The 12423-nt window shown below is 39.5% G+C and overlaps 1 non-coding gene across 1 annotated transcript; it reads left to right on the forward strand.

Annotated features, from left to right (window-relative positions):
• Positions 1-5298: 5298 nt before the first annotated feature.
• LOC140858314 (small nucleolar RNA R71) lies at positions 5299-5405 on the forward strand. Its single transcript, XR_012141880.1, has one exon. It is a non-coding gene; the product is annotated as a small nucleolar RNA R71 (small nucleolar RNA).
• The last annotated feature ends 7018 nt before the right edge of the window (positions 5406-12423 follow it).

Below are 12423 nucleotides of genomic sequence, written 5' to 3' on the forward strand. Positions count from 1 at the left end.
GTTGTAGAATCACTCCTAAAATTTGATCTAGTCTAAACCCTACCATTCATTGGATTTTCTTAATAATTTATTCCTCAGTATCTCTAAAATTATCTTGACCGTTAATCATTCATTGATTAGGATGCCTAATTGACTCTTAATCAAAATAAAATTTGGATACACAAAACTAATTATTTCTGAACATACTCGAGGATTTGATTAATTTCCTTCCCCTCCAACTTAATCTACATTGTCCTCAATGGAGTAAGAAAGCAAAAAAAATAAAAGAAGAGAGTGCACTTGGGATAATTTTGCTTCGAAAGTTGAAGATAGCTTCATTGATTAATAACCTCTTATTCTAAATTCCTGCAGCTGCAGTAAAGTAAAAAAAATATGAAATCATTGGGTTGCCTCTCAACAAGTGCTAAGTTTTACGTCTTCAGCCAGACGTCAAGTTTATTATTCATTATAAAGTGGATCACACAGGTAGATGGTGTCGATTCGTTCTTTATGTGCAATTTCATCTACATATGGCTTCAAACGTTGGTCGTTTATCTTAAATGTATTGCCATTCTGGGGGTCATAAGTTTCAATTGCTCCATGTGGGAATATTTGTGTGACAATGAAAGGTCCATCCCATCGGGATCGAAGTTTATCAGGAAAAAGGCGTAACCTGGAATTGAAAAGCCATACCTTTTGATTTAGCTCAAACGATTTTCTAGAGATATATTTGTCATGAAATACTTTGATTCGAGCCTTGTAAATTCATGAACTCTCATATGCATCGTTGCGAAGTTCTTCCAATTCATTGATTTGCAACCTTCGATTAGAACCTACATTCTTCATGTTAAAATTAAATATTCGTATGGCCCAGAGTGCACGATGTTCTAATTCAACCGGCAGATGGCAAGCTTTGCCATAAACTAATCGGTAGGGTGACATACCTATAGGGGTTTTAAAAGCTGTACAGTAAGCCTATAATGCATCATCTAAGCGAAGAGACCAATCCTTTCTATTGGGCCTAACCATCTTTTCTAGGATATGTTTAATCTCCCTATTTGACACCTCTACCTGACCATTAGTTTGGGGGTGATATGGTGTGGCCACTTTGTGTGTAATATTATATTTTTTCATAAGTGCTTCAAAATGTTTATTCGTAAAATGAGTCCCCCCATCACCAATGATCACTCTTGGGAAGCCAAATCGACTAATGATGTTTCGTTGGATAAAACTAGTTACAACTTTATTATCATTAGTCCATGTAGCTATTGCCTCCACCCATTTTGACACGTAATCAACTGCCACTAGAATATATTCGAATCCAAATGAGGCTGAAAAAGGTCCCATGAAATCAATCCCCCAAACATCGAAGATTTTTACTACTAAAATGGGGGTCAGCGGCATCATATCCTTCTTGGATAAATTTTCTATTTGCTGACATTGCAAACAACTTCGACCAAATTCATGTGCATCCTTGAAAAGTGTTGGCCAATAAAACCCACTCTGCAGCACTTTTGCTGTAGTTTTTCTTCCACTAAAATATCCCTCACATGCCGAAGAATGGCAAAAAGTGAGAATGCTTTGGAATTCACTCTCGGGGACATAATGGTGAATAACTTGGTCAGGATAGTATTTGAATAGTTCAGGTTCCTTCCAAAAATAATGTTTAATTTGCGAGAAAAATCAATCCTTTTCTTGTTTTGTCCAGTGAGAAGGTACTTGTCCTGTTGACAAGTAATTGACAAAATGGGCAAACCATGGAGGACAGCTAAAGGAGATTGTAAAAAATTGTTCGTCAGAAAATTTCTCTTTGACCTCATCTATGCCTATCGTGTGTTCAACTAAGATCCTGGAGATGTGATCAGCTACCACATTCTCGGAACCCTTCTTATCTCAGATTTTCAGATCAAATTCTTGTAAAAGAAGGATCCATCTGATCAAATACGGTTTAGTATCTTTCTTTGAGAGGAGATGTTTCAGAGCCGCATGATCAGAGTAAACTAGAACCTTAGGCCCTAACAGATATGAGCGAAATTTTTCAAGGGCAAACACTACTGCTAGTAGCTCTTTTTCTGTTGTGGTGTAGTTTAATTGGGCATCGAAAAGAGTCTTGTTAGCATAATAGATCACATGTGGCTCCTTATTGATTTTTTAGCCTAAGACGGCACCTATTGCAAAGTCAGAGGCATCACACATAATCTCAAATAGAATGGACCAGTCAGGGGGTTTTATTATGGGTGCTGTTGTCAGGGCTGTTTGTAATGTGTTGAATGCTTTCAAACAGTCTTCATCAAAGACAAATGGTGTGTCCTTGGCCAACAGATTGCACAGGGGTCTTGAAATCTTGCTAAAGTCTTTGATGAAGCGTCTATAAAATTCGGCATGACCTAAGAAGGATCGTATTTGTCGGACCAAAGTAGGGGGTGGTAGTTTTGAAATGACCTCAACTTTGGCTTTATTTACCTCAATCCCTCTTTCAGAAATAATATGTCCTAATACAATTTCTTTTCACACCATGAAATGGCTCTTTTCCCAACTTAGGATGAGATTTATCTCCATACATCGTTTAAGAACTTTGGAAAGATTATGGAGACAATCCTCAAAGGTGGTTCCAAACACAGAAAAATCATCCATAGAAACTTCAAGACATTTATCCACCATATTCGAAAAAATGGCCAGTATGCACCGTTGAAATGTAGCGGGTGCATTGCAGAGCCCGAATGGCATACGTCGAAAAGCGAAGGTGCCATAGGGGCAGGTGAAGGTAGTCTTTTCTTGGTCATCCAAAAATACAGATACTTGATTGTACCCTGAATAACCATCAAGAAAATAGAAAAAACTTTGTCCTGCTAATCGTTCTAAGATTTGGTCGATGAAGGGCAATGGAAAATGGTCCTTCCTAGTAACAGCATTTAGTTTTTTATAATCTATGTATACTTGGCATCCAGATGATATGCGAGTGGGAAGCAGTTCACCTTCTTCGTTCTCAACCACAGTAATACTTGATTTCTTAGGTACTACTTGAGTGGGACTGACCCATTTACTATCGATATGGGGTAGATGATTCCAGCATTTAACCACTTTACCACCTCTTTCTTTACTACTTCACGCATGTTTGGGTTCAATCTCCTCTGCATATCTCGATGGAGTTTGGCATTTGCCTTAAAATGAATATGGTGCATACAAATGGAGGGATCAATTCCTTTTAAATCGACAATGGACCAACCGATAGCCTCTTTGTGTTCCTTCAGAATACCAACCAATTATGCTTCCTGATTAGGGGTCAAGTCTGATGCAATGATTGCCGGGAGGATGTCATTGGGTCCTAGAAAGTCATACTTGAGCATAGCAGGAAGGGGTTTCAATTCTAACGTAGGTGGTGATTCTAAAGATGGAACTATTGGTGTACTGGCTAATGTGGGCAATGGCTCATACTTGATTGTCCATGGAGGAGTGGTTTTATCGTGTGGTGTATCCAACAAGGTGTTAATTTCTTTCATATATCCCTCAAAGTCATACACTCCAAAGTGAGCCAAGCAAGTATCTAAGGGGTCTGGTGCTAGAATTGTGGGTGTTGCATCTTCTATAATGTCTTCTAGTGTATCTACTTCGAAGCAACTATCCATTGATGGTCCTTGGGAAGCACCAAACACATTCAGTCTCAGTTTCTTATTCCCAAATGATACGTCCATGACTCCTGTCCTACAATTAATGCATGCATTTATCGTAGCTAGGAAGGGTCATCCTAAGATAATGGAAATTTGTCTTAGGTTGCCACTTAGTTCCATGTCAAGAACCAGAAAATCAACTGAAAAGTAAAACTCATCTACCTTGACCAAGACATCCTCAAGCATTCCACGTGGTTCCTTAATTGATCTGTCGGCTAATTACAGTGTGACTGATGTGGGTTTTAGTTCTTCAAATCTAAAAAGTTCATACACCAAACTAGGTAAAAGATTCACACTTGCCCCTAAGTCCAGAAGAGCTTTTTCAATGTGATAATCTCCTATAACACAGAAAATGATGGGGGCTCCTGGGTCCTTAAGCTTTGGAGGAGTGGCATGCTGGAAGACAGAACTAGCCTGTTCAGTGAGGCATACTTTCTTTGGGATTTGTGATCTAGATTTATATTTTTGGGTGCACAAATTTTTTAAAAATTTGGCATAAGCAGGGACCTGTTTGATTGCATCTAGAAGGGAAAGATTAATTTGGACTTGCTTAAATAATTCTAACATCTCGTCAAGTCTTCCTCCCTTCTTATCTGCAGGAATAGGGGCTTTCAGGGCATCCAAAAATGAGGCTTTAGGCAAGTAAGATGATTCCGATGCAGTTGGTTCATTTTCTATTTTAAGGTCCTCCTTGTTCTTGGGTGATTTGGCTTCGGTTAGAGGTTTAGGGTCGGTCTCATTGGTTTTACTAGTGTGTTCAATGACCTTCCCACTTCTCAGAGTCATGATTGATTTGGTATGTTTAGAAAAAGTTTCTGGGGTATTAAAGCTCTCAATCACAAATTGCCCTCTTGGGTTGCTCTCGGGTTGGCTAGGTAATTTTTCTCCTTCCCTCCTACTGAATGCAGTCGCTAGTTGACCTATTTGGGTCTCTAGCTTAGCAATAGATTGTGTGTGGGAGTTAAGGATCTGAGTGTTGACTTCTAATCGTTCTAGTGCTTTCAGAACTTTTTCCTCAAAAGCTGAGCTGTGACCAGTAGTAGATGGTTGAGGAGCATTTTGAAATTGATGGTATGGTCCATGCCTATATGTTGGATCCTGATATTGAGGTCGAGGTGCAGCAGGGCCAACCACTGGTTGTGGTCTCCAGGAAAAATTTGGATGGTTTCTCCAGCCGGGGTTATAAGTATTCGAATATGGATCGTTTCCTGGTCTGCGAGCTTGTTGGACTTGAGCTTACTGAACCTGCTCGTGCATAAACTCAAAAAATTGAGGTGTGGCTGGGCATTCACTAACAAAATGGTTCGGACTTGCACACAATGCACAAACTTCTTGGATTGGGTTAGGTGGAATCGGGAATTGTCCAGTATTTAGAAGATGGTCTAATTTTTGGGACAGTTCATCTACCTTATTGTGGATATATATGACATTTCCAATATGATAAATTTCACTTCTTTTTTGTTGAAGCATGGGTTGTTCTCTAGAGGTGGCAGACATATGATGTAAGGAATTCTCACTAAGTATTTCAAAGAGCTGCCAGGCTTCATCCTCACTCTTTAGCATGAATGTCCCACCACATGATGCATCAACCATTTGTCGGTGTTTCTTCGATAGACCATCATAAAAATACTAACAAAGTTGCCATTTAGGGACAGCATGGTGTGGACATTTACGAATGAGGTCTCTTAACTTTTCCCATGTCTCATGAAAAAGTTCACCCTCCAATTGGAAAAAAACTAGTGATAGCTTTTCTAATTTGATTTGTTTTTCCCATTGAAAAGTATTTCTTGAGAAATTCTCTTTGAAGATGATCCTAAGTTGAAATGGATATAGAGTCTAAGGAGTTTAACCAATGCTTGGCTTTGTCCTTAAGTGAGAAAGGGAATAGTTTCAACCTAAGGGTATCATCGAAGAAGTTTTGGATTTTTACTGTGGAACAAATTTCAAAAAATTCATCCAAGTGTTTGTATGGGTCCTCGTTACTAAGTCCCTAGAATAATGGCAATATTTGAATAATGCTAGACTTAATCTCATATTGGGTAGCTTCTACTGGAGGTGCTTGAATGCATAGAGAGTAGGTATACGAGGATGGAGTGAAATTTTCTCTCAATGAGTGTGGAGGATTAGCCTCACCAGGTGCAGCCATGTTTCTAACTTGGATAGTCCTAAGAGTCTTTTCTAATTCTTCGTCTAATGGTTGCAAGTCGGGTTTTAGTGATCGTCAACCTAACATGCAACTAAAAGGTCTATGTAGGACTATCCTAGTCTATTAAGAATTTTTTTTTTATTAAGAGGATAGGAGAAGAGAGAAAAGAGTTCTAAAGAAGAGATCCTAAGAAGTCCTAAAACTAATAGAAGAATTAGTTGTGGTTAGATTTTAATTACAATCAAGTTAGCACGCAGTGGACTCTCTATCCTAAAGTTATCCTAGTTCTAGACAGCTCCTAACTGTAGTTAGCCTTCAAGCCCTTCAAGTCGGAGCTTGACCAACTAACTGGCCAGATAAGTGTAAGGTCGGTGGGAGTCCCCCCGTTGCTTTTCTTAGATACCAATTAAATTGGCCAGGTCAGTGAACAGAACCAATTAAAAACCACCTTCCTTCAGGCCCAGTCATCCCGCAAACCACTTGCCTAGACACCAGCTAGCTGACCAAGTCTAACCTGATTCAACTCTCAGGGTCACTTGTCCTAATGAGCTCGAAATCTTTAGGGGTCAACGTCTAATTAATTTTAGATTAAGGTCTAGGTTATACAAATGCAAGGGAGTGATTTGTGGGCCAAGGAAGGCTGATCAAATCCCCACCTTATCTTAGTTCATGGGTTGCACCCTTAAAGTTAATTATGAAGATGCAATGCAAAGAAACAAGGTGTCCAATCAAGTTAGAAATTTTTATATTTGAGATTATGCTATTTTAGTTAAGTGTTTTGAAATGTCAGTGGTTTTTTTTTTTAATTCAACCGTGCCAAGGTCCCCGACAACGACACCAAAATTTGATACGTAGTCATTGATAGCACCAAAAATAACTCTACTCACTACGTAGGTAGGATGAGTCGAGATCGTATCCTCAGGGATCTTGGGCTAAGTTGAGATTGCAAAATAAAAGAAAGAAGCATTATTTTGATTTAGAAAATAAATTATCTTAAAATTGATATAATTAGAAAATAAAGAGCTCGGGAGTTTTGAATTAATTTTGCACTAGTAGAGTTGTATCTCTTTTGTTCTTTAATTAAATAGATGCGATTAATCTTAGAAAAAATACCTATCTTTCCTCGGCACACCCCATACCCATAGATCACGACGTGTCTCTGAAAAGTACTAGGTAAACAACTCTTCTTTCCTCGGCACGCCCCATACCCGTAGTCACGGTACGTCTCCGAAAAGTAAAAGTTGTTCATAATATTAATCTAACAGGAAAGCATAAATAAAAGCATATGAAAGAGAGCAAATAAAGAACTCATGACGATTTAAATAAAAAGTATAATTTTTATTGCATATAAAGAAATACAAGAAAGTTTAGAACAATAAACCCACTCTGTGTCGTTACAAAATTTTTTCTCCACTCTCGAGACTGCTAGCCTAGCTGCTCATGGAGTAGTCCCTTTCTCTTCCTCTATGCAAGGCTCTAGAAGAATTTCTGGGATGATCCTCAAATGGGAGTACAAGAGCCTTTTTCTAGGTGTTAGGAGGGAGGAGTTTTACATGGTTTTCAGATGTGGGACTAAAGAAAATACTAAGGATTAAAAGATGGAAAGATCACAAGCAGATAAAGAAAATACAAATTCTTCCTCTTGAAGTATTTTCAAGTATTATATTTTTTTTCTTTAATTTTCAAATCCATCTGCTATCATGAGCGTCCGTCTATTCGCCACTGTGTCCGCCAGCACAAACTCCCCGTGAATCCGCCATGCTGCGCGCCCGCAATGCCACGCGCCCGCAATCTTCTTTCACGGACCCATTAGCTGTTAGGAAACCACTTACGCTCCTTTTTGATTAGAAAATTACAAAAAGAAACTTTTGTTTCTTTAAAATGATGCCTATTCCTTTTTGGGTTCCTTACAAAGTATCTTCATTTTCTATAATACCGTATGCATCCTTCTTTTATTTTAATTTTATTTTAAGTCCAATTTTCTTCAAACTTGAGTCTTTTTGATCTGCGAATCAGACCCTTTGTATCGGCGATCACCTTTTCTGTAAAACATAAAAAAAGCATCAAATTCTTAATAAATAAAATAAATTAAATATAATTTTTTGCTTTAAATGACTTAAATTAAGTGTTTATCAAGCCTCCTCTTCTTCTTCTCTTCTCCTCCTTTCTCCCTGTGCCCGTGTGCACGATCGCTAGCGACTGGAGTCGCCGAATTTCTTTGAGAAAGGGATTCGATCTCTTTTGAATGTTTGGGTGCCGATGGCAACCACCGGCCACCAGCTTAGCCCTCCTCTTACCGCTGGATCACCCCTTTTCCTGTCGACGGCCGCCCCATGCCGGTTGCACCACCGGCCTGTGGGAAAAATTCAATGCAGGGGTAAAATGGTAATTTTAAAAATTTTTCAAAATCATTATTTTACAGTAGAAATTATTAATTAATATAATTAATTAGTAAGAATTTATCCTACACTAGGATCTAAATATGATATATAGCATGCATGCATTTAAATTTGAAATTCGAATTTGAACAGTAAATACTTTACTGTAATGTGTTCAGAACACAATACCTTTATGCGGATAGTAGATCGCCGTAATCTGATCATCGTCGGGAGAGTTTGATCATCATGATGCAGCCACATAGCATGTCTGGCCTCTGCAGATCATCCATACGAAGCTCCCAGTCTGATCGACTCCTCCGAGTGCTAGCTCGTTGTAGAGCCCTTTCGACAGCCGATGCTGATCGAACTCCTTCGATTGATGTTTGCTGATTTTTTAGATGCTTTGGATCATCAGCAAATGTACTTGAGAGGATGTTAAAGATCTTCCTGAAATTTGGTGGGCTCACGATACTCGTAGCTCACCTTCTCACTTCCTGAACTCCAGGCTGAAACCCTGAAGAACTCACTGAAACCCTGTGCATATTTTTTCTTTCTTTTCTTTCTTTTTCTCTCGGAAGGATATTGACCTTAACCTTGCACACAAAGATTCCTCACGCCTAGATTTTCTTCCAAATTTTTTTTTTTACACGCTCCATTCTTCTCCTCCTTTTAAAATAATGTCAAACGTCTTATCCACGTGAGAGGATAAAGATGAGTAATTGCACATTTGAATTCAAATCAAATTTTTCATTCAAATGAAAACCAATTAATCCCTATCCACTAAGGGCGTGAGAAGAGGAGGGTGTGGCTTAATTTGTGCATGAGTGATTTCATGAGAAATATTTTCTCGTGTAATAAATGGGGCGCTAAAAGAGGATAAGGTCAAAGCGCTAAGATTGGTTGCTCATTCAAATTCAAACTTTGTTTTGAATTTGAATGGCCAACCAATCATCCTTATCCACTTGTTTGGTGCATTAAAGTAGGGTGTGAGGAGGGCTTTGCGTGAGAAAAAATTCATGAGAACTTCCTTCTCGTGAATTCAAATGGGTGCAGTGGAAGTGAGGTGGTGCAGGGAGAATGGGTCAAGGTGGTTTGATTATTTAAACCAACCTAATTGAACCAAATAATTAGGCCCAATTAGACTAATTTAAACCCAACTTAATTAGGCTTAATTAGGCTCAATAAAATTCTAATCAAATCAAGAATTGATTAAGCCCAACCCCTGATCAAATCAGGGACCAAACCATCTCGATGATTAGGTCAACTCTTAACCTAATCAGGTCAAACCCAACTGAATCTAATTCAATTGGACTTGATCCAAAAATAATTACTCAATCAAATTGAGTTAATTAATGATCAAATCACTAATTAAATCTCTCATAAATATTAAGTCTAAATCCGATGGGTAATCGGGCATCAGAATTCATCGATATGTAACCCTGATCGAAGAGTCCCAAACCAGTGGGACTCTTGACCCTGGTACCCAAAATGTATGGGACTCATGATCAGAGAATCCTGAATCTCGATCAGAAAGTCCCAGACACGTAGGACTCATAGTCCACGAGCATTAGAACTCTTCATCAGCCATTAGATCAGATAGGAACCTCTAATGTGTGTGACCCCACAGGTTCGAACCAAAGCCGGTAGCACAGGAACCAATTTCTGTACTAATCGAAGTAACTATCTAGCAATGGTACCTGATGATCGGATAGATCAAATAGTCGCAATCGCAACACTCAGAACCTACGTGAATATGGTTATTGTATAATTCATCCTTTTGACCTCTGTGTTTAGGATGACTCAGGGTTAAACTGTCAACCCTGATTAGATCATCTAAATCGTGCTCAACTCAAACAGTCCTGTGACTCCTCACAAAGACTACCCTGGCCAAAGTTTTGCTAAATTGAAACATGACTGTACACAGCTCCTAAACTGGAGTGGTCAATCCCATCTTGACACACGCACCGACAAGTCAAGTACTTGACTATACCCAATAGCCTTCCGTCACTGAATTAGAAATTCAGGTAGTCCAGTGCTTAAGTATAGTGAGTTGCTTGTAAGTCACCGTGGCAGTCTCAGATTGGAGGGATATTTATATCCATATTCCATCGGAGCAAATCTTGACAGTATAAATAGCTCTGGAGTCGGTCACATTCAGTGCATATGTACCCTTACATCTCACCTGTATGCCATACCAGTGTCTCCACACTCATTGGTTAAGAGGACAACCAACCTATATGGCACACAACGATCTATGCTTGATAAACATTGTCATCCTTGGTAACAATGTATCATTTGGTCGCGAACAGATTTAAGGACTAAACGACAAATTCTCCTTTGTCGAGTCTAAATAGTCCTAAGGACTTCACCACAACATAGGAGTTCATTAGAAGATGAAATATTTTATGATGAAAAAATATCAAAATAATTTTTATTAATTCATAATTCATGTACATATACAAAAATGAGCACAACCGTCAACAGGCTGACGATTGGCTTTGGGACACTATTCCCAATAATCTTCCACTTGGCCTAAAGCCAATCGGTGTAGTATCTAATACCCATCTTTGACTTGTAGTCGTCGAACTCCTTCACCACAATAGCTTTAGTGAATGGGTTGGCCAGGTTCTCCTTTCCGTCGATCTTCTGAAGGTCGACGTCACCTCGATCCATAATTTCCCAGATGAGATGGTAGCGGTGCAGAATATGCTTCGTCCATTGGTGTGCCTTGGGTTCCTTCGCCTGAGCAATGGCTCCAGAGCTGTCACAGTAGAGTAGAACTAGACCAACAAGGGAGGGTGCTATTTCGAGCTCAGTGATGAATTTTCTCAGCCACACCGCTTCTTTTGCAGCATCTGATGCAGCGACATACTCCACCTCACAAATTGAATCAGCCACTGTGTGTTGCTTGGAACTCTTCCAGCAGATAGCCCCACCATTAAGGGTAAAAATAAATCCTGACATACTTTTGCTATCATCATGATCAGACTGAAAACTAGAGTCTGTAAACCCTATAAGTCTTAAGTCCGATTCACCATAAATAAGCCACTGGTCCTTAGTATTTCTTAAATACTTCAGGATGGTTTTAACAACCTTCCAGTGATTCTCTCCTGGATCAGATTGGTATCTACTCACTACCCCTAGTGAGTATGCCACATCTGATCGTGTACATGTCATGGCGTACATGATAGATCCCACTGCCGAAGCATATAGAATCCTACCCATACGCTCTCTCTCTTGAGGTGTTGTCGGACAATCCCTCTTTGAGAGAGAAATTTCATGGCCTATCGGTAGATAGCCTTTCTTGGAATTCTCCATGCTGAACCTCTTCAGCATAGTATCTATGTACGTAGACTGGGATAAACCAAGCAACCTTTAGATCTATCCCTATAGATCCTCATCCCTAGGATGTAGGAAGCTTCTCCCAAATCCTTCATGGAGAACTGTGACAACAGCCAAATCTTTATTCCCTATAATGCAGGGACATCATTCCCGATTAAGAGAATATCATCCACATATAATACAAGAAATATCACTACTGGACCATTAGCCCACTTATAAATGCAGGGCTCTTCTCCATTCTTAACGAAGCCATACGTCTTGATCGTCCTATCAAAACGTATGTTCCAACTCCGGGATGCCTGCTTAAGTCCATAAATGGACCTCTGTAGTCTGCACACCTTAGACTCATCAGTGGATGTGAATCCTTCAGGTTGTATCATATACACCTCTTCATCCAGCTCTCCGTTTAGGAAAGCTGTCTTCAATCCATCTGCCAGATTTCATAGTCCAGATGGACAGCTTTCGCAAGCATAATCCGAATGGATTTGAGCATTGCCACAGGAGAAAATGTCTCATCATAGTCTATACCATAACATTGACAATATCCCTTGGCAACCAGACGGGCTTTATAGGTTTCCACCTTTTCGTCTGCACCCCTCTTCCTCTTGAAGACCCACTTACACCCTATGGGTTTTACTCCTTCGGGTGGGTCAACCAATGTCCACACATCATTGACCTTCATGGACTCCATTTCGGATTTCATGTTCTCTAGCCATTTCTCATAGTCGGATCTCTGCATTGCATCCATGTAAATGATCGGATCCTCATCATTTTCATCAAGTTCGATAGGATCATCATCCTGGATCAAGAAACCATAGTATCTGTCTGGTTGATGTGGTACTCTACCAGATCGCCTTAAGGGTGCTTGAACAATGGGCTCCGGATCTGATCTAATCAAATCCAGATCAGG

The sequence above is a fragment of the Elaeis guineensis genome, chromosome 5 (assembly GCF_000442705.2).
Source record: "Elaeis guineensis isolate ETL-2024a chromosome 5, EG11, whole genome shotgun sequence".
NCBI classification, from domain to species: Eukaryota; Viridiplantae; Streptophyta; class Magnoliopsida; order Arecales; family Arecaceae; genus Elaeis; species Elaeis guineensis.